This window comes from Bos taurus, chromosome 21 (genome assembly GCF_002263795.3).
Source record: "Bos taurus isolate L1 Dominette 01449 registration number 42190680 breed Hereford chromosome 21, ARS-UCD2.0, whole genome shotgun sequence".
NCBI classification, from domain to species: domain Eukaryota; kingdom Metazoa; phylum Chordata; class Mammalia; order Artiodactyla; family Bovidae; genus Bos; species Bos taurus.
Window position 1 is genome coordinate 54,096,283 of NC_037348.1, and position 22,455 is coordinate 54,118,737.

General features: G+C 39.1%; 1 pseudogene; it reads right to left on the reverse strand.

Annotated features, from left to right (window-relative positions):
• The window catches only part of LOC112443191 (14-3-3 protein zeta/delta-like), a 48,669-nt pseudogene extending 38,051 nt beyond the window's left edge, over positions 1 to 10,618 (reverse strand).
• Positions 10,619 to 22,455: the final 11,837 nt, after the last annotated feature.

A 22,455-nucleotide genomic window follows, 5' to 3' on the forward strand; every position in this document is an offset into this window, starting at 1 on the left:
TGAATACAGGTCCCTTCATCCACATCCTATTCTTTGGGCCTGGACTCCTAGGTTACTAACACAAACCACAAGTTACTCAGAGTTTATTATACTACATGGAACTTGCTTCTCAAGTCCTCTCATTTCATGCTTACTCACTTGTGTATCCCTATGCATATGTGTGTACACATGTGCACACACACACACACAAACACATACTCATGTGTCCTCAAAACTCTCCACTTAGATCTCCTAGATATCTACCACTATTGCAGACATCCTGGAATGTGAAGTCAAGTGGGCCTTTGGAAGCATCAATACAAACAAAGCTAGTGGAGGTGATGGAATTTCAGTTGAGCTCTTTCAAATCCTAAAAGATGATGCTGTGAAAATAATGCACTCAATATGCCAACAAATTTGGAAAACTCAGCAGTGGCCACAGGACTGGAAAAGGTCAGATTTTATTCCAATCCCAAAGAAAGGCAATGCCAAAGAATGTTCAAACTACTGCACAATTGCACTCATCTCACACGCTAGCAAAGTAATGCTCAAAATTCTCCAAGCCAGGCTTCAACAGGACATGAACCATGAACAGATGTTTAAGCTGGATTTAGAAAAGGCAGAGGAACCAGAGATCAAATTGTCAACATCCACTGGATCATAGAAAAAGCAAGAGAGTTCCAGAAAAGCATCTACTTCTGCTCTATTGACTACGCCAAAGCCTTTGACTCTGTGGATCACAACTGTGGGAAATTCTTCAAGAGATGGAAATACCAGACCACCTGACCTACCTCTTGAGAAATCTGTATGCAGGTCAGGAAGCAACAGTTAGAACTGGACATGGAACAACAGATTGGTTCCAAATCGGGAAAGGAGTATGTCAAGGCTGTATATTGTCACCCTGCTTATTTAACTTATATGCAGAGTACATCATAAGCAAAGCTGGTATGGATGAATCACAAGCTGGAATCAAGATTGCTAGAAGAAATATCAATAACCTCAGATATGCAGATGACACCACCCTTAGGGCAGAAAGTGAAGAAGACTAAGGAGCCTCTTGTTCAAAGTGAAAGAGGAGAATGAAAAAGTTGGCTTAAAACTCAACATTCAGAAAACTAAGATCACAGCATCTGGTCCCATCACTTCATGGCAAATAGATGGGGAAGCAATGGAAACAGTGACAGACCTTATTTTGGGGGGCTTCAAAATCACTGCAGATGGTGACTGCAGCCATGAAATTAAAGAACACTTGCTCCTTGGAAGAAAAGTTATGACCAACCTAGACAGCATATTAAAAAGCAGAGACATTACTTTGCCAACAAAGGTCCATCTAGTCAAGGCTATGGTTTTTCCAGGAGTCATGTATGGATGTGAGTTGGACTATAAAGATGCTGAGCACTTGATGCTTTGAACAGTGGTGTTGGAGAAGACTCTTGAGAGTCCCTTGGACAGCAAGGAGATCCAACCAGTCCATTCTGAAGGAAATCAATCCTGAATATTCATTGGAAGGACTAATGTTAAAGCTGAAACTCCAATACTTTGACCACCTCATGAGAAGAACTGACTCATTTGAAAAGACCCTGATGCTGGGAAAGATTGAAGGCAGGAGGAGAAGAGGATGATAGAGGATGAGATAATTGGATAGCATCACTGACTTGATGGACATGAGTTTGAGTAAACTCTGGGAGTTGGTGATGGACAGGGAGGCCTGGCATGCTGCAGTTCGTGGGGCCGCAGAGTCAGACACAACTGAGTGACTGAACTGAACTATCCTTATGTGTAAAATCCACAAAGCTCCTTTTCTTATCGGTGATTGACCAGTGCAATCTCTAACCACCCAATTTAACTCCGGAGAAGAATTGCAGACTACTGCATTTTCTCTATAATGCCTGCTTTTGATTCAAGACCACATCTGACAAGGATCTAATAAAATCAGTATAAGATGTATGAGTCATTTTTCCTTCTGAGAGTAAAAATCTGAAGCTTGATTCCTGTTCACAAGTGCTGCTACAAGGCTTTACAGAGGATGGAAAAATTTCTAGTCCAGAGTTATCTGAAAGAAATTAATCTATGAACTCATCAGATTTCCTTTACCTGACTTAGTAGGAAAAAAAGTATGGTGGGGCCAAGGGGAAGTTGATGCAGTTTAATATCCAAACTGTTTTAGGAAAGCCTTCAGGCATATTGATTATGAGTGTAATCCTCACACACCACCTGATTGATTCTACTGTTTAGGAAAATTAACGTCTTAAATGAATTGAAATTTAGAATTGTCCGAGTGTTTTATGATAATAAATAAGAGACTTTCACCTAATTTCATAATTGTTTTTAAAACCCTCTACAGACAAGACATGTCGCTCGTTCTTTGTCCCCTAGAGCAGACCACATCCACAGCGTGTGTTTAGAGGCCTTTGTCTACAAGGGCAATTGTTACTAATTTTGTTAATGACCTCCTCTCCCTTACTCCACTAAAGGTTAAATTTACCAGAACCATTAGCTAGATACAACGGTTGCTGCTGTTAATGAAATGTGTATCAAGTCCTCAAGTTATACCATAGAAGAGTTAAAAGAATAATGTTAATGATGTCACATTTTAAAATATAAATTTCTGAAAAATAACTATTTTACACTGTTAATTTGCTTTACTCAACATTGAGTTAACTTCGGCCAGAAAAATATGCAACCTTGAAATAGAATCGAGTGTGTTTATACTGTCAGTTACAAATACAGTCTAGCTCCTTGAAGATTCAGCTAACTCATTGATACAGATCAAGTTTACGGTTATCTGGAGACAGAAAGCCCCTCATAATTTACAAATGTTCTGCAAAATTCTGGACATCTCTTTCATCTCCACATATATTAATATTTTGCATCCAGGCATTTCCCAAGTTCTAGGGCACACAGATATTCAAAGCAAACAGGTATCTGAAGCAAACAGTTGAACCCACGCATAAATTTCCCACTTCTACTCTTTCAACAAAGAAAATTGGAGCATCCCCTTCTTACTGAAATTGTTACTCAAGATCTATGGGTCCCAAACCTTTGCTCCCCGGCTACGTGGGCCTCTGCTTTCAGGAAAACAAGTGTAATCAACATCTCCTGCAAGGAAATCCATCAGTCTCTCTCCCCTTCTCCTCTCTCGGCCTCTTGGCCTGCCTCCTGTTCCCTCTCTTCTGCTCTTTACCTCTCACCTCACTCATACACATGGGCACACACACAGAGACTGTTTGTGGACGCAGTTTTCTTTCCTTCTGCTAAAAATGACTTTTTTAGCAAGCATTCAAGTTTAACACCTAACGCGAGAATGTTCCTCTGAAGAAACTTGTGGATAGTTATGCTTTGCTTTTCATTTTTTCAACATGTGTTTTCCTGACATAGCTATTGTTTTAGAAGTCTATAATTAGTAAAGCACACAGCCACTATTTTTATTTTCCATCTGCCAGGTACTAAGTTGTCTCTGGAGTCTCCCAAAGAACAGAAGCCAACATGGCTCTTTTCATGGGCATTCTTGTTTACCAGAGTGGGTGTCGGTGACAGCTGAAATGAATAGCCACAGCTTAGGGAAATGGTTATGTTTCTTAATTGTTACTGGGCTGTGAACAGGAAAAGCCCAGGGATAAACATAAAACAGTTTTAAAAATGTTGGCTCGCTGTTCATTTAATTTTTTCAGAATCTACCATGGTGAATTGTGTTAAACACTGTTAACAGAATTAGCTTTAGTTACTGAAGCAACTTCACAACAACCTAAGTGAGTCTCAGGCTACAAATATGACTGAAGTTAACTGCATCCTTTCAATAATTAGCATTCTCTTCAGTAAAAGAAAATATTTGAAATCATAACTTTAAAAAAAAAAAAGTATTCCTTGTGTTACTGATGGGACAGGAGTGTAATTTAGAGGTATCCACCTGCCAATGCAGGAGACTCAGGAGACAGGGGTTCAATCCTTGGGTCAGGAGGAACATCCCCTGGAGGAGGAAATGGAAACCCTCTCCAGTATTCTTGCCTGGAAAATTCCATTGACAGAGGAGCCTGGCGGGCTACAGTCCATGGAGTCACAGGGTTGGACACAACAGAGCCACACACGATACTATAGAACTGTGTTTAACTATTTAATTTATCCACCTTTCTCAGCATTCTGTAACATTCTTACATTTACCACCTAGGACAAAAATATTGTGAAGAAAATTATTTTAAAAAGTATTTTCCATCAGTTAAAGATTGTAATAATAGAATCTTAATCCAATATACTCTGTGCTTATCTTCACCTTCTAAGCACCCTAATCCCTTCAGGTGAGCTGCTGGGTGCAGCAAGGAGTAAGAAAAACAGTCAAGACAGGTCAAAATAACAATCATTCACGAAAGCCACTACCTTCCAGTCTTGATTCCTTAGTGAGCCTCCAGATATGCATGACCCCCCAAACTCATGAATTTACAATCCAATACAATCTCTTTTATTTATAAGACAGTCTTTTTTATGTATACACCTATTATTTTCATTAAAAGTCCTTGGGACCTCTTTGTCCACAATAAAAGATCCTCCCAAACTTCCCGCTTTAACCCTCCTCTAGTGTACAAGCGTGCTGGCACACTTTCTACTCCATTCCTAATTAAGATTCACATTATTTGCCTGTGACATGGTTCATTGTAACATCATTAGTGCAATAAGGAAACCCCATAACTTGGACTAATAGCATAGTGCTTCCCCACATCAACCTCAGGTGAATTATCTCCTTCACTTGCTTATATTCCCACAACTCTTCACTCTTACAGTGGCAGGAATATAAACACTACATATTCTAGTCATGTACAAATATTTATTGAGTACTTACTCTCCCTGGCGGGGTTGCAAAGAGGCAGACACGACTTAGTGACTAAACAACAGCGACTATGTGTCAGGCGCTGTTTTATTTATCTTTCTCTCATTATCACTGATATCAAGAGAGTGAAAAATATACCATCCCTTGAGAAGTTTGCATTCTTCAGTTGCGGCGGGGAGACAATAAACACCAACAATAATAAATGAGAAAATTAGAATAGAATAGAAGTAACAAGTGGAAGAGAAAAAAAGCAGAGATGATTAGGGGGAGAAGGCATAGCCAGAACAGGGTTGAAAGCATTTGCTATTTCACCTATGGTGGTCAGATTGAGAACGTGACTGACACTGGCATAAAAAACATCTCTTATGTTTACCCTTAATCTCCACTGATATATCATACCCCAGTTCACCATGTATATTCTCTATTAATAAAATGACTATGTTTCCCCCTTCAATACACAAGATTTGACTCTAATCTACCCTTCCACAAAAGCAGACTCTCTTAGCACTTAAGGTCTAAGCAGGAATTAATTAGATACAGCATTATCTATCAAACTGATCTTGGAAATATACATCTCATTAGCATGTCATGTGTGAAATGGAACGATAGCACCTTCTTCCAGGCTCCTAGCGATAAATGATCTGCAAGGGCATTAAGAAAGACCTGTGTTCTACACCAGTGATTCCCTTTATCCTACATCATAATCATTCAGAGGACTTATTAAAATACAGATGGCTGGGCATCTACCCCAGGGCTTCTGATTGAGTAGATCTGGGATGAAGTCTAAGAATTTGCATTTCTAACAATTTCCCAAATGATGCTGATCAGAACATTGAGAAACACTGTTTTGCACCAATCTTAGTAAAGTTACAATGATTTTCCAACTCAGTTGTCAAATGCCACATGAAGTTCACATTCTCAATTCCAATTCTATATAATTAAAGGAAAGAGTATTATTTTAAAGTATTTAAAATTATTTTTTTTATCTTAATCTTTTCTTTATGCAAGGCAAGGGAAAGGAGAATAAACTGTATTTTTTCCAACTCTACTATCTGTCAGATATATAATACTATCTACCAAATCAAATGAAACAAATCCCTTCTTTCTAGAACCCAAACAATATTCCCCCAAAGATTACATCACATTCTTAAACTTGACAGTGTGTATTTCTAAGATGCTCCTAGTAACTCAAGCAGGTTAGCTCTAAGCTCAGCAAAAATTCACACTCCTCTTCACTTTTCTCATCAACTGTGGAAAATCCATTCTTTGTGTATAAGAAACTAAAACACTGTAAATGAATACAAATTAAGAGTTTACAGGTAGGAAAAGCACAAAGAACTCCTTCCCAAGCACCAAAGACCTGGATTTCAAATATTTCTATCTTGGTTCCTAAGCAATCCGATCTCCATCAAAAAAAAGAAAAAAATGGTACGCCAAACTGATGGATGAATTAAAGAGATAACTCGGTGCAACAATGGTTCAGGACTGCTTTCAGAAACCCAGTGAAATGAAGCAAGGCTAGCGAGCTACGTTTTGCAAGCTGTAAGATTGTCTCAGCTCATTTTCGTGGAACTGAATGAAGCCTTGCCTATAAAGGTTTCTTAGGCAGGAGGGGAGTACTACTCCTTTCACTACAGAAATGAGCTTTATGTGCTGTACTTGTCAAGGTCTGCTGAATGTGTCAGGAAGACAGCAAAAATAACAGAGGAAAAGGTTTTGCCTCCTTATAAATGAACACTGGCAGCTGTTGACCATCTAAAGATTCCTTTCCCTTGATCAAGCGATCCTGCATACTTTATAAAGTCATATTCCCCAAGTAAATAATGAGATGTTTATTAAAACATGTTAATTAATTTTCCTCTTTAAATCACACAAAGAAAAGATACTGAAGACCAAAGAACATGGGTTAAAAGATAAAGTAGATCTACTTGCTTGTTAAATATAATTGTTAAGAAAGTTATTCTTCACATTCTAATACTGGGTAACCTGAGTAACCTAAGCCACACTTGGGTGTTCATTAATAAAGGGTATCATATTATGAGTCGTGATTGAATTTTGCTAGTTTTGCTACTAAATTCCCATCCCCATAAGATCTCCAGTTTTGTGTAAAATACCGTGAACTCTTTTTGGAGATATTGAGAGTGGTCTCACTTGTATTCCTGAACTGGTCCTGCCTATTACCACTTGACTCTGTCATTTCCTCCTCTTCTACTTGTCCACTTCAACGACAGCTCACTTCCAGCCACTTCTGCCAAGGCCCCTGTTCCTGATTAAGCTGCATGAAGTCATTTTACTTCTGTCTGTACTGTCTGTATCGGTAAAGTTCAGGCTTAAATTGAATCCCATGCTATATGTAACATACTTTTTCTAAGTTTAAAGTTTATGTATGCTGCTGCTAAGTCGCTTCAGTCGTGTCCGACTCTGTGCGACCCCATAGATAGCAGCCCACCAGGCTCCTCTGTCCGTGGGATTCTCCAGGCAAGAACACTGGAGTGGGTTGCCATTTCCTACTCCAATGCATGAAAGTGAAAAGTCAAAGTGAAGTCGCTCAGTCATGTCCAACTTCTAGCGACCCCATGGACTGCAGCCCACCAGGCTCCTCCGTCCATGGGATTTTCCAGGCAAGAGTACTGGAGTGGGGTGCCATTGCCTTCTCCAACTAATTCACAAGTTTATTATGCAATAAAATAACAGAGGCTTTGAATAAGTTAAACTGGTTAGTAACAACTAATCAGTTTTCTTCAGTGATCACTGTTCTTCTACATAGGCAGGATAATTAATCCACGGATGGTCTTTCTGGTCTATCTTCAACTATTCTTACACTACATAGTCAATTAGGGACATTGTTTTACAGATATATGAAGAGAATACAGGTAGCTTTATGTAAGTTGAGTTTGTTAAATCCATTTGTCATGACAGGATTTCTGACACAAAAATTGCTCACTGCACACTGAACCCCAGAGAAGTGATGAAACAAGACAGCTGATGTTAGGAGGTATATGGGAGTGGGGTAGGGTGAGAAGTTTATGTATAGCCGACACCAAAAATGGTGGCTTGTCTGATGCAATGTACTATTTCATTTAAAAGGTATTAAATGAAATTTATTATATGCTGGGAAGCAGAGAAAGAGAAGCTAAATAGATTACAATGTGGCAGGGATTATGGGAAGTTATTGCGCTAACTATAAGTCTTTGTTCTCTTCCTCTTTCATTGGACGCTAATTGCCAATTAATTTTCCTTAGTTTTGTGTTTTGCAGTGATGAGATTTAGCAGGCAGAGAGACTGGAGAGTATGAATAAGGATTCAGGCTTTAGGCTCTCCTGAGAAAGAAAATGAGAGAGTGAGAGAGAGAAAGAGAGAGAGAGAGAAGCCCTTAGCAACCCTCTTGTGCATTGTTCTTGACAACAGTCTGAGGACCAATGATGCAGGCTCTCAGGGGAAATATCAAAGCTCTGCACTAATGGAGAAAGCTTGGCTGGGGAAACTTACCCCTGAAAAGATGGATTGGTTCTTTCTTATACTTCCTACTTCAAAGTTTAGAAGAACTCTAGACTTTGCAGCTAAGGAGAACTGGAAACTGAGTGGTTTCAAAGGAGCCTGACAACCTGCCATCTCTCGCCTTTATTCTCCAAAGAGGCAAAGACTATACCACCCCAAAATCAAATATTCAGCCAAGATATCATTCACATAGGAAAGGGAATCAAAGATATTTGCCTATTGGCAAAATTCCTCAACAAAATATTAATAAACTGAGTCCAAAAATGTATAAAAAGAACTATGCACCATGACCAAAAAAGGATTTATTACAGGTATGCAAAGCTTGTTCAACATTTGAAAATGAGCTAATGTAATCTATCACATTAACTGGCTGAAAAAGAAAAAGCATTTGATAAAACCCAATACCTATTCATGATAAAAATTCTCAGCAATCAGGAATAGAGGGGACCTTCCTCAACTTAAGAACATTCACAAAAATCCACAGCCAACATTGTTCTTAATGGAGAGAAACTGAATGCTTTCCCCTAAAATAGGAAACAAGAGACATTAACTGAAAGTCTTATCTAGTATAATAAGAAAGGATATACAGATTGAAAAGGAAGAAATAAAATGGCTTTAGCTCACAGTTGATATGAGTGTCTACACCAAATCCCAAATAACAGACCAAGAAACTCCTGAAACATATAAGTGATAATATCAAGGTTTCAGGATACATAGTTTAAAACAGAAGTTAGTTGATTCCTATACAGCAGCAATAAACAATTGAATTTTTCAGTTAAAAATATAATTCCATTTGCAGGAAAATCATGTAAAAATCTAACAAAATATTATAAGCTCTACAGGAGAAAAACTACAAAACTCTGATAAAAGAAATCAAAGAAGATCTAAATAAATGAAAAGATATTTGATATTCATGCGTAGGAAGACAATATTGCTCAGATGTAATTTATTCCCAATTTGGTCTATAGATTCAACACAGTCTTCTCCAAAAATTCTAACAAGTTATTTTGTAAAATCTAATTTTAAGGGTTTTATGTGGAAACATGAAGTAGTCAGCACAATACTAAAGAACAAAACTGGAAGACATATACTATTAAAGCTAACTTCAAGACTCAATATAACAAGACAGTGTGGTGTTGGTAAAAGAAAACAAATAGTTCAGTGGGATAAAACAGAAAGCCAGAAACAGACCCATGCAAATAAAGGCAACTTCTTTAACAAAGAACCAAAGGCAATACAATGTAGAAAGGATGGACCTCTCAGTAAATGGTGCTGCAACAATTAGATGCCCATATACAATAAATGTATAAACCCCTTCATATACCTCATACCTTTCACAAAAATTACCTTCAAATGAGCCATAGATTTAATATAAAATTCAATACTACAAAATATCTAGAAGGAAACAGAACAAAATCTAGACAAGATTGAGTTTAGTGATGAGATTATACATACAACTTCAAAAGCATCACCCATGAATTTTAAAGAAAATTTGATGTTAGACTCTATTAAAATTAGAAACCTCTGCTCTCCAAAATACATTGTTAAAAGTAGTTAAGTCCCCTACATGTGAATGAGTTTCATTTCAAGAGCCCATTTGTAAGCCCAGTTGACTCATAAGTCCAACCAAGTTAGCCTAGGTACCCAGCTAACACCATCAGATATATAGTACTGTACTGTAATAGATTTATACTTTTCACACAAATAATACATAAAAAGAAGTAAACATAAAAAATAAACAGAACATTTTTAATTTTACAGTATAGTACCTTGAGAAGTACAGTACAATGGCTGGCATAAAAGGGGCTGCCATCGAGTGAACAGGCAAGAAGAGTTACTGACTGGAGGAAGGAGAGGAGGTGGGACATGGTAGAGCTGAAGGATCTTCAGCAATAGGAGAATGAGAGCAGGCTGCAGTTTCACTCACGCCTGACATTGATGGCACATGTTCTGGTTCCTTGCTGGATTCAATTCATTCTACCCTCTTGAAAAAATAACCCAGTGATATCTGGGTAGTAGCTCTTCTTTTCTGCTCATCACGGTCGCACTGGATTGCATTCTGAACGGCTGCTGAAACCTCCATGTACCATTCTACATTTGGGTCCAGGGCCTCAAAAGCTAACTGTGCCTCTTCAAATCAAGAAAGCCCCCTCACCATGTTGTGTTGAGACTCTCTTTGGTTCTTTTTTCTTCCTCTTGTCTCTCTTCGCCCGTTCTCTGGGCCTCCAGTTCCATCAGGTCTTCATTAGCAAGCACCTCGTGTTGCACAACAGTGCTGTACAGTAAAGTGCAGAAAATCACAACCTCTTGTAGAGGAGGCATACGTGTGACAATGTACGCCAGACACACGAACTTACATGACTGGACATGGGAACGTATTTCACCTCTTTGAAAGCTCACAACCTGAAAGTTCATAGGTAGGGGGCTTGTTGTATCAAATATAAGTGATAAACTTAGGTAAAATGTTTTCAAAATACTTCCCTCATAGAGCACTGGTATCCAAAATATTCAAAAAGCACTTAAAACTCAAGCATAAAAATAAAAACAATCCAACTTTTTTAAAGAAGCAAAAAAATCCGAATAAGTATCTCATGAAAGAAGATATACAGATGAAAAATAAACAAAGGAAAAGATGCTATCATCATTGATCATCTTTTAACTGCAAATTAAAACAATGATATACCTACAACACCGCTACACGCCCACACCTATGAGATAAATCCATGCTACTTGTCCCAGGGTAAAAGATTTTAAAGATAGAGAACAGGTTAAACGGAGTTACCCAAGGGGCATCTTGGGTACAGACATCTCCTCTGATAGCAGCAGCAAGCCTTCTGACTAGATCGTAATGGCCAAGGATACAGAAGACACAGGAGCCGTGCCACACACCAGTGGGGTCCCAGAAAATGTAAATATCTGTGAGTGGATGACTAACCATGATAACATTATTCAAATTTGAACTTCTAGTTTCTCCTTATTGGGAAGGAAGTCTTTTGAGCCCCATGGAAAAAAGAGGATGGCATGGGATGAGTGAACAGATGGTAACAGGCAGGGCTCTTCTCCAAGCGTCCAATGTACTGGTGAATTCGGATATCCTAGTGATGACACTCACAGGCCAGATCCCAAGACTTCAATTGCAGTCACTGAGACAGCTGACCACTTTTCATTTAAAACTCATTATTTGCAGAGTGCCACATGATGCTCTGAAGGACAGCAGTGCTGAAACAAAAACTAGGCTCCCTCTGAGATTGCTGTCATTAGTATCTGCAGAAGAATATTTGAGGCTTCGATTGTTTGTTTGCATGATGAAGTGGCAATGTTGGCATTATTGAATGAAAAAACCTGGCAAGTATTGGAGGCAATACATATGACCCAATTTAACATAATGAGTTCTATGTTGACCAATAATGCTGGGCCAGGAATTCCTCTCCCATTCTCAACCTGGAAGTTTGCTGGAATTTGACATATACTCTACCATCAGGGAGATTTCTTTAAGAACATAAATATAAAAAGGAATATCACCACTGTGACCGTACAACACAGTGTGTTTACATGATTGCAAGAGAACTTAGGTGTCAGGGAAGAAGTTCTAACTTCTAACTAATGTTTTTGTCTTGTAGACAACCAAACACATGCAGCTATCATTTCTACTATAATACACTTGATACTAAATTTGAAAACTTCACTTGTAATAGAACCATTATAAAAGGCAGCCATGCCAAAACAAGAAATGTGGGGGCATGGGCAACACATAAAAAGCCAGAGACAACCCACAAACCTACTGTTCGCCAATTTGCCAGTCTCTTCAACACAAAATTCTAGAGGGCTGGTTGGCCTGGTTGTCTTTGGTAATTTATTATTCGTACATGACTGTGTTTTTCTCAGCCTTGCCTAAGATCAATGAAGTAAAACATGAAAAACTCAGAAGACACGAATTCCAGGTTAGTAACAATACTCTCTTGTTTGCCAGTTTTCATTTGACTCCAGGAGATAGATAAATAGGTTAAACTGATTAGATCAAGGACACCTAGAAAGACACAAACCTGGATGCTGACTTGCCTCAGAGGGTTCTATAGTCTACCCTTCCATCTCCAGAGGTCACTATGATGAGTAAACAGCAAGCCCTGACTCCTTCCTGAAAAAGGAGGGACAGTCTGGTTCATTCCCAAAGGGAAATGGCAGACCTTGAGTGCTTGTTGGGAACCCACCCAAGTTCATAAACTGTGTTGATGTTTGAGGAGGATTTCATAACTCTCTTTCTCCTACTGTATCTCAAATATAGACAAACCACTCTAGCCTTTCTCAGTCTCTCTCAAGCAGAGAGGCTTGAAGTACAACTTACTTTCATGTTCGATTTCTCATTCATAACCCCTCCCAGATTTTCCACAACAATATCACCACTCTGCCAAAAGAAAAATGCAAATTTTGTTGCTGTTGTTGTTGCTGGTTTGTTCATATCCCTGGATTGTTAACCCCATCCAAACTTTATATTAATTTTTATCTGCATATAGTTGCTTTACATACTGTGTTAGCTTCTGCTGTATAGCAAAATGAATCAGTTATATGTGTATCTCTTCTTTTTTAGATTTACTTCCCATTTAGGTCATCATAAAACACTGAGTAGAGTTCTCTGTGCTATACAGTAGATTCTCATTAGCTACTTATTTTATGCATGGAAAGAGAAAAAGAAATACTGTATATTAACACTTACATGTGGAATCTAGAAAAAAAATGGTAAAGATCAACTTATTTGAAATAGAGACACAGATGTATAGAACAAATTTTCAGTTACCAAGGAGGAAGGGGAGGTAATGGGATGAAATGGGAGATTGGGGTTGACATATATCCAGTGTACATTAATGGTTTTCAATTTTTTAAAAAAGATATTCATGCCTGTTTTAGGAAATGCTTTCACTGTACTAAATAGTATTTAGATAAGGAAAATAGCCCTGCTGGCACAAATTCTGGCATTGCATGACAAGTTTTAGTCAATGATTTTGAGAAGTACTTTAGTACAGCATAGCTCCCGTATTAGAGACATGTTTCTCCCCAATATACATTTAAAATATTAAATATACTAGCACTGGTACAAATAGTTTTATTCCTTCTTTCCATTTATTCAATAAGCATTTGTTTAGGCTTCCCTGGTGGTTCAGACAGTAAAGAATCCACCTGCAGTGCAGGAGACCCAGGTTCAAGCCCTGGTCAGGAAGATCCCCTGGAGAATGGAATGGCTACCCACTGCAATATTCTTGCCTGGAGAATCCCATGAACAGAGGAGCCTGATGGGCTATAGTCCATGGGGTCACAAAGAGTCGGACACAACTGAGGGACTAAGCATATACATACGTATATTAGCTTAGAGTCTACTACATGCCAATGTTCTTGGTATTATACCAAGAACAGTTAACCAGGCTGAATGAGTCACAAGCTAGAATCAAGACTGCCAGGAGAAATATCAACAACCTCTGATATGCAGATGATACCACCCTAATGTCAGAAAGTAAAGAATTAAAAAGCCTTTTGATAACGGTGAAAGAGGAGAGTAAAAAAGCTGGCTTAAGACTCAACATTCAAAAAACTAAGATCATGATATTTGGTCCCATCACTTCATGGCAAGTAAAAGGGGAAGAAAAGGAAATAGTGACAGGTTTTTACCTTCTCGGGCTCCAAAATCACTGTGGATGGTGACTGTAGCCATGAAATTAAAAGACATTTGCTCCTTATAAGAAAAGCTATAACAAACTTAGCATATTAAAAAGCAAATACATCACATTGCTGACAAACGTCCGTATAGTCAAAGCTATGGATTTTTCAGTAGTCATGTATGGATATAAGAGTTGAACCATAAAGAAGGCTGTGATGATGGGTGGTTTAGTCGCTAAGTCCTGTCCTATTGTGACCCCATGGACTGCAGGATTTTCCTGGCAAGGATACTGGAGTCAGTTGCCATTTCCTTCTCCAGGGGATCTTTCTGACCCAGGGATTGAACCCAGGTCTCCTGCATTGCAGGCAGATTCTTTATTGACTGAGCTAAAGAAGGCTAAGTGCCTAAGAATTGGTGCTTTCGAATTGTGGTGCTGGAGAAGACTCTTGAGAGTCCCCTTGACAGCAAGGAGATCAAACCAGTCAGTTCTAAAGGAAATAAACCCTGAATATTCATTGGAAGGACTGATGCTGAATCTGAAGCTCCAATACTTTGGCTACCTGATGCAAAGAGCCTACTCATTGGAAAAGACCCTGAAGCTAGGAAAGATTGAGGACAGGAGGAGAAGAGGGCACAGAGGATGAGATGGTTGGATGTCATTGCTGACTCAATGGACACGAGTTTGAGCAAACTTAGGAGATAGTGAAGGACAGGGAACCCTGATATGCTGCCATCCATGGGATTGAAAAGAGATGGATACAACTTAGTGACTGAACAAAAAAATGTCATTGTTCTTTATAGTATACCAAGAACTGTAAACCAAACAAAGTTCCCATTTTCATGGGGCTTATCTCAAATGAAAAGAGAAAGGCAATAAACAAATTAATATATAATACTTTGGGTGGTAATGAGCATTATTAACAAAGTCAAAGTAAAGAAGAATAGAAGTTGCCAGGATAGATGTGAGGAGAGGTGAAAAGAACTGGATTATTTTAGAGAAAGTAGTCAGGAAAGACCCCAATGATTAGATGGCATGTGATCAGAAAGCTGAAGGAAATGATGAACCAGGCAATGTGGATAGAGAGAGAAACAGCAGCAGCAATGTCAGAGAGGTTGCTAGCCTGAGACAAGGTCTATAGGGTTGTATAGGCAAGAGTAAGAACACTTAATTTTATTTTGAGAAAATAGAAAAGTCATTGGAAATGTTGAGCAGTCCACACGTGACTGGACTTACATTTTCCAAGAATCACCATGGCTGTGGGAAGAGCCTTTACTGTAGAGGGGTCAAAATGGAAATGAAGAAGCCAGTTAGGAAATCCTAGAAACAAAAGCCATTCAGATGGAATATACCTAGTATTTAAGAGGCAATCCATAAGAAAAGTAGTAATGTACAAATTTTGCTGTGCACAAGTATTGTGTTCAGTGTTAGTGATTCATAGGGAAAGAAAGGCCATGTAACTGGGTAGGCCCACTGGACTGATCTAAACTGAAAGGAGAAGAAATTATTATTTACAATTTTTCTTACAATGCAATAATATCAAAAGGGCAGGCAAGTAAAACAAAGCTCACAAATCACATAATTTTTAGGACAGTCGTATAGTTACTTGCCCTCTCATCTCATAATGCATGGAGGTCAACTCCAGTAGAATTACCTCCCTATCATTTTCCAGACCTTAAAAAAGAAAGTAATTCCCATGGCCGTTGCTTGATTTACATTATTTCCTCTTTCTGAATGTCTTTCTAACTTTGTTTCTCTAATTAAAACACACAAATCCCTCCATAAGACTCATTTTCATCACATTTTTTGTGATTAGTGTCACCACATGCTGAGCATACCTCCTACATTGCAAGCAAAAGTTCTAAAAACAATACAACTTGTGCAACTTTATACATGAACTGAGTGACAACAGAGTCCATGGAAATAAATGCAGGCACAATCAGAAATCAGAATCTTAATCTACCTCAATCGTGATCTTGGGCAAGATTCTCCAACCCCTCTAGCTTCAGTTTTCTTGTTTATACAATGGGAATAATAATGTCTATTCCCTGTATTTATTGTGAAATCAATCAGATGATAATAATCGCCATCATGTATTAGGCACTTAGAATCTGGTTCCAGAGGCCACACTCTGAATCATTACCTGATATTGCCTCTGTAAAACAATGTCTGATACGTAGTAAGCCTTAACACAAATAACAGTTGTCTTTTCATTTTTGCTTATCTTCCCTGATTGTTGCACTATTTATCATTTCCTTCCAAATAAACAGATAATTTATAGCAAGCAGGAAATGCAACTTTTCTAAGCTTCCCTGCTGGGACAGATCAAGTACTGTACACACCATAGTCAATGGATTAGTGCCTACAGAACAATAAATAAAAGAAAAACATGTTTTTAATCAACTAATTAGAGATACATTTAGTAAACTGACAAGGTTTGCCAGGAAGTAAACACTGACAGTAACAATGCTACAAAATACTCCACTTTGTTTCTGAAAACTTTGGTTAGGTGCCAACACTTCCTTAAACTCCCATTCCAAAATTGATTAGCTGACATTCTCAATCAAAACTACCTGCTGAAGAAATATTCAAAACAATTCATCACATGCATGCCTCTAACCTCAACTAGTAAGTCAGTGAGTCCCAGAAAATGTCTCATTTCCTTTTCCTTATTCTTCTTAGGATTTCCAATATTTTTTCCAAACTTTCACCAGCCATGACTTCTCCTTTTATTTTTAGCAGGACACAATGTTTCCACCTGACAAGGAGCTTCAAGTGGTTCAAGTAATAACACTTCAATCCCTGTCCCCTTTATGAATAACCCTTCCCTCATTGGAAAAGGAATCTCTCCCTCCCCGTCCCATGAAGGATAATGTCCCTTCCTCTGCTCCATCATCCCAGCTCTCACGGCCACTTAAGGCCATTGGCTCATCTGTCACTTCCTTTCTTACTGCGGTCCCAACCTCTTCCTTCTGATTCGCCTTCTCTACCCAGCCTGGAAACATTCCAGTTGCTGCTCTCATAGCAAAATCAAAAACAAAATCTTTAACTTGACCCTCTCCCTTTTTCTTTTTCTCTCTATGCCAAATTCCCAGAAACAGAGTCTACATGTCCTGTTCCCATTTTTTCCATTTAAAAATTATTGAAACTGCTCCTGCCAAGGGCACTGAGTGTTCTCATTGCAAACTGCTTTTGTCCTTCTACCTCCTTGACATTTATGCAGCATTTAACATTAACCTTTCCTTCATTCTTTAACATTATCTGGCTGCTATTTCCTCTCTCTGTTTTCTCTGTATTCATCTTCTTTGCAGGCTCTCTTCTCCAAATTCCTACATTTATGTCCTAGACCATTTTCTCATACTCTCTTCCTGTGACCTCATTTCTTCCTTGCATTAACTTCCATCTATGCTGCTGCTAAGTCGCTTCAGTCGTGTCCGACTCTGTGCGACCCCACAGACGGCAGCCCAACAGACTCCTGTCCCTGGGATTCTCCAGGCAAGAACACTGGAGTGGGTTGCCATTTCCTTCTCCAAAGCATGAAAGTGAAAAGTGAAAGTGAAGTCGTTCAGTCATGCCCAACTCGTAGTGACCCCATGGACTGCAGCCTACCAGGCTCCTCTGTCCATGAGATTTTCCAGGCAAGAGTACTGGAGTGGTGTGCCATCGCCTTCTCCTCCATCTATGCTAAAGACTGGTAAATCCATATCACTAACTTCAATCTCTGCCAAGCTCCAAACCACAAATCTGCCAGAGGGTGTAACAGATAACTGGGCATCTCCATCTCAGTGCATGCAAAAGTGACCTCATTTCTGTTTCTACTTCTTCTGCAACCAGTCTTAATAATGTTGCCATATTCACCCCATCATCCATACCAGAAACCTACAAGTCACCCATAACTCATCCCCTCATCACAATCCTAAGGTTAAGAGGAAGCATAAGGATTTCAGATAGTCTCTGCCTTAACAAGAGAACTGGCAACAGATGCCTGAGGCAATCGTGAGTTGGTCAAGGCAGGAGGAACTCGGCAGGAAACTCACTGAACTCCCTTCAAAGAGAAAACTCTCTCCTTAAGAATCATCTACTGTTCGTCTCATCTTCTCTTCAAATCCCACACCCTTGAGAATGATTGTGTGTACTTCTTATTTGTAGCATTTCCTCCATAGCACTTGTCACAATTGTAATTATTGCTGCAATGATTTATTTAATACCCATCTCCTCTATTTCACTGAAGGTCTTTACAGGTAATAGATCTGACTGTTTCACACTTTGTAAATTCTCAGTGACTATTTTAAAAATGAATGTATAATCCTCTATCAATTATCTATGCTTAATTAAGTATTGAGTTCATCCAGTGAGTTTTTATCATTTCAATTATTGTGTCATTCAGTTCTATAATTTCCATTTTGTTCTCTTTTATAAGTTTACATCTTGGCTGTGATTTTCTACATTTTTAATTTGTCTCAAGAGAATTTTTAGTTGATTGTCAACACATTTTCTTAATAGCTGCTTTAAAATCATTGTCAGATATTTCCGATAACTGATTCATCTTGGTGCTGACATTAGTGGATTGACTGTCTTTTCTCATTCGAGTTATGATTTGATACTTATCTTGGACATATTCTCTGCTTTGTTAGGAGACTCTGAGTCCTATTTAAATCTTTTATTTAACAAGCAGTCACCCTGTCTAGATGTAGCCTGTGGGTCTTGGCTTATATCCATGGGCTGTGCTTCCAATGGCAGTCTAACTTTTAGAGGTTTAGACTGTTACTTTTGTTAATTTGGTCCATCTAGTGCCGCTGGGGCTTCCACTGATCCCAGCTGGTGCTATCTGAGGAAACTGAGCAAGATTCTTCAGGAAGCCCACAGGTGTCTCTCAGTGGGAGAAGGCTGTGGGAGAATCCCTCAGTGGCTCCTGGCTGTCCTGAGTCTTTGAGTGGGGAAGAAGAGTCTCCCTGGGAGACAAAGGGTCTTTCCTGAGCAGGCTGCCTGCTATAGCTGAATTCCCCTGCCTAGTCTCCCTGCCCCTTTCAGTAACTCTCTGCAAAAAGAAGAGTCTCGGGGCCACAGGAAGAAATATCTCCCCTGGGTGCTTGTTTCTAGTGAGGCTCACAGCTGATCCTCTTGTGGGTGGTGTCCTGCTCCCCTGATGCTGGCAAAGCTACTCCCATTCCACCAGGGGTTGGGGGAGGAGCAGCATACCTAGGCTGCCTTCTGTTGCCATTTCCATCTGAAAATTCTGGAGCTGAATGTCATTCTCTGTTGGGCAGAAAGACTCAAGACACCCTGCTGCTATGCTCTGCTTCACATCCTGGTGTTATAAACCAGCTCAACTCTTCTTAACACATTTCAGAGTTTTCCTTGCACTGTCTCTTGAACCATTTCCAGGTTTATAGATATGCTTAGCAGGGCAGAGCAGGGGAAAATGAATCTATGCCATCTTGTCTGTTGGAAGTCACACCATTGCTTTAGTTAACTATTTACTACTTCAAGTGTGTGTGTCTGTGTTAGCCGCCCAGTCATGTCCAACTCTGTGATCTCATGGGCTGCAGCCCACCAGGCTCCTCCGTCCATGGAATTCTCCAGACAAGATTACTGGAGTGGGTTGCCATTTCCCACTCCAGTACTCTTGCCTGGAAAACTCCATGGACGGAGGAGCCTGGTAGGCTACAGTCCATGGGATTGCAAAGAGTCAGACACGACTGAGTGACTTCACTTTCTTTCTTTCTATAGGTCCCTTTGGAGAATAAAATGGCAACCCACTCCAGTGTTCTTGCCGGAAGAATCCCATGAACAGAGGGGCCTGGTGGGCTACAGTCTATGGGGTTGCAGAGTCAGACATGACTAAGCAACTAACACACACACACACATACATATATATCTTTTATATAATTTACTGAGTGCCAAGTACTTTCCTTTTATATAATTTACTGAGTGACAAGTACACCGTTATGGCAGAAAGTGAAGAGGAACTAAAGAGCCTCTTGATAAATGTGAAATAGGAGAGTGAAAAAGTTGGCTTAAAACTCAACATTCAGAAAACTAAGATCATGGCATCCACTCCCATCACTTCATGGCAGTAAGATGGGGAAACAAAGGAAACAGTGGCAAATTTTATTTTCTTGGGCTCCAAAATCACTGCAGATGGTAACTGCAGCCATGAAATTAAAAGACGCTTACTCCTTGGAAGAAAAGCTATGACAAACCTAGACAGCATATTAAAAAGCAGAGACTTTACTTTGATGACAAACATCCATCTAGTCAAAGCTATGGTTTTTCCAGTAGTCATGTATGGATGTGAGAGTTGGACTATAAAGAAAGCTGAGCGCCAAAAAATTGATGCTTTTGAACTATGGTGTTGGAGAAGACTCTTGAGAGTCCCCTGGACTGCAAGAAGATCAAACCAGTCAATCCTAAAGGAAAGCAGTCCTGAATACTCATTGGAAGGACTGATGCTGAAGCTGAAACTCCAATACTGGCCACCTGATGCAGAGAACTGACTCATTTGAAAAGACTCTAATGCTGGGAAAGATTGAAGGCAGAAGAAGAAGCGGATGACAGAGGATGAGATGGTTTGATGGCATCACCAACTATAAGGACATGAGTTTGAGCAAACTCTGGAAGTTGGTGATGGACAGGGAAGCCTGGCATGCTGCAGTCCCATGGGGTTGCAAAGAATCAGACATGACCAAGAGACTGAACTGAAGTATTTTCCTCCCTAATGGTGATAAAGCAGTAAACAAAACAAAGACCCATCTCCCACTAGACTTACATTCTAGTAAGAGGGAGATAACCAATAAATGTATAAACATATGAAATGTCTATTATTGCAACTGACAAATAAAAAAGAGGAGACAGAGTATGATGGAAAAGATGTTAATTTCATGTTTCACCTGCTCAGGAAATGTTTCTTTGAGAATATATCTGTGTGTGCCAAGCTTTTTGCGGAAGAGAAGATAATTCCAGAGGAAGTGAATTCATAGTCACAAGAGGAAAAGATACAAAGAGGTCAGTGTGGCTGGAACAGAGAACTTTAGGAAGAGACTGGTAGGAAGGAAGGTTGGAGATTAAGGGGCACCTAATTAGAAAATAATTTATAGACTTCTTTCTAATAAAAAAACCTCTGTTTCTAGACACATGATGTTTGGTGTTTTCAGTGACACTCAAACTATTCTGTTGATCATGTAATGTCCTGTAGATTCTGATTCAGTAGGTTTAAGGTGAAGTCCAACAATCTGTATTTTTTACCTAATTCATGGCTGATTTGAACATATAGTTCAAATCAAACCATCAAGTATAGTTTGATAATCATTATTCTGGACCTGAACTGGTAAATTCAGTAACAATTCATCAAATGCAGCTAGTGCTGCTGAAGAACTGAATTTTAAATTTTATTTAATTTCACTTAATTTGAATGTTTAAAACGAATACTCAGAGTTCAGTTATTGGAAAACTTTCAAGTGCATTTGGAATAATTCTGGATATGCAAATATACTTGATCAACTGTAAATTCCATGAAATTGAAATGCAGATAAGTATTTCAATGAAAATTCAGCATCAAAATTGAGATGTAAGTATAGAATGCATACCACATTTCAAAAATATAGCATTAAAAAGAAGGAAGAAAATCCCAAATAATTTTATATTGGTTATGCTAAAACTATATTTTGGATATATGGAATTAAATAAAATATATTATTTTAATTATATACTAAATATATATATAAATAATATATTAAAATTAATTTTACCTATCTCTCTTTATCTTTATACCCTACACCCCAGAGCCCACAGAAATTAATCTAACTAGCAAATCCTAAACTTTTTTTAACCTGCCTCTCCCATTCCTTCTCTGCTGCTGCTAAGTCACTTCAGTAGTGTCCAACTCTGTGTGACCCCATAGACGGCAGCCCACCAGGCTCCCTTGTCCCTGGGATTCTCCAGGCAAAAACACTGGAGTGGGTTGCCATTTCCTTCTCCAATGCATGCAAGTGAAAAGTGAAAGTGAAGTCGCTCAGTCGTGTCCGACTCTTAGAGACCCCATGGACTGCAGCCTGCCAGGCTCCTCCATCCATGGAATTTTCCAGGCAAGAGTACTGGAGTGGGGTGCCATTGTCTTCTCCATGACCAAACCTAGTGCTTCCCAATGGGACCCCAAGTGAGGTGGTGTACTCCCTCCTCTTGCGAACTGCAACAAACTATCCTTTCAATTGCAGTCATTTTCTGATCTGCTAACTTCACCATACATGAATAATAATAAAACCTACATTTTAAAACATAGCCCCATGTAAAATTTCTGTTGTAAGTAGAAACTGTTCCTGGTTATGACAGTGTGGATAGAAAACAGGGTGTAGTCTTGCTTTTGTTAGTTTCCCAGAAGGTACAATGCTCAGGTGTGGTTGGCCTTATAAACTTAATGTTCATTCTAGATGGTGAGGTTTGGAAATTTTCAGCCATCTTTTACATGTCTCCATAGACCCCCAAGTCCTCAGTATAAAAAGTACCCTGCTTACTACA